Here is a 1,097-nt window from a genome sequence, read left to right as displayed (position 1 = left end):
CTCCAAAAACGCCCATCAAAATAAAATCTGCTTGTAGAATCTACTTAGAGTTTATTATGGTTCATTTTTGTAAAGCTATGAATCAAGAAGGTATAACAACACAGACAGCATTTTATCATTTATCAGTTTTTATCATTATTACAAGCAGTTTACTTTGGATAATGGTGTTCACCTACTATCACCAAGCTTAATGTATTCTAAACTGATAGCAAGAAGCACTTGACCAATGAATAATATTGATGTCACATGCTCACATCACTTTTTGCTCAGCCAACAGGGCAGTCCTTTATAGTCGTGCACTAAATCTCAATATCAGTTTCACCCATAATACAAACAAGTGTATATTTTCTTACATACCCCTAGTGGTTTTTGGCAGTCCAGATACTTTTGATTTTATTTGCCCGGGTTTTAAGATATCTGAGATTTCAAATTCTACTCATGGTGCTGGAAAAATTGCATTAACCCTCTGATGCACAATACAGGTCAAAGGTGACCTGAGCAAATGATTTTGTTAAATATCTTTGCATGTTATAGATTTTATCAACTAAGTTATTTTCTAACATCACAAACATTTATTTTAATGTTATTTTATTTTTGTATAAAAAATATTTTTGTATCACTACCCCATAAATGTACAACATGGGTCAAAAATTGACCCGTATGTATTCTCAATGGAATTTGATAGGAACTTTTGATTTGTTTACATATTTGTAATTAGGAACATATTTATGTAGACCGCTCCCCTCAAGGTCACAGTTTCACCTATTTACAAGACTGCTTTAACACAACTGTGTGACACGTAAGTTTTATTGTACCTGCCTCAGAATATACAGTACATCATGTTCATATACATCCTTCTGTAAATGTGTAAATGGTTAGAAAGATGTGAGAATAAAATAATTATATGTTTAAAATCATTATTGAGATAGCTTGACCTGCTGTGTTTTAGCTAGCTAGCTGCTGACCTGTGGTGCTTTAGCTGGTAAAGTGAGAGAGAGAGAGCTGACCTGTTGTATTCTACTAAGTAAATGTAAGGTAAAAATATAAAATAGCATACAGTTGTTTGAAAATATAACCGTAGGTCCACTTGAAAATAC

Source organism: Thunnus albacares, chromosome 15 (assembly GCF_914725855.1).
Source record: "Thunnus albacares chromosome 15, fThuAlb1.1, whole genome shotgun sequence".
In the NCBI taxonomy this organism is placed as follows: Eukaryota; Metazoa; Chordata; class Actinopteri; order Scombriformes; family Scombridae; genus Thunnus; species Thunnus albacares.
The sequence above is the reverse complement of the archived record's forward strand: the minus strand, read 5'-3'. Positions refer to the sequence as shown.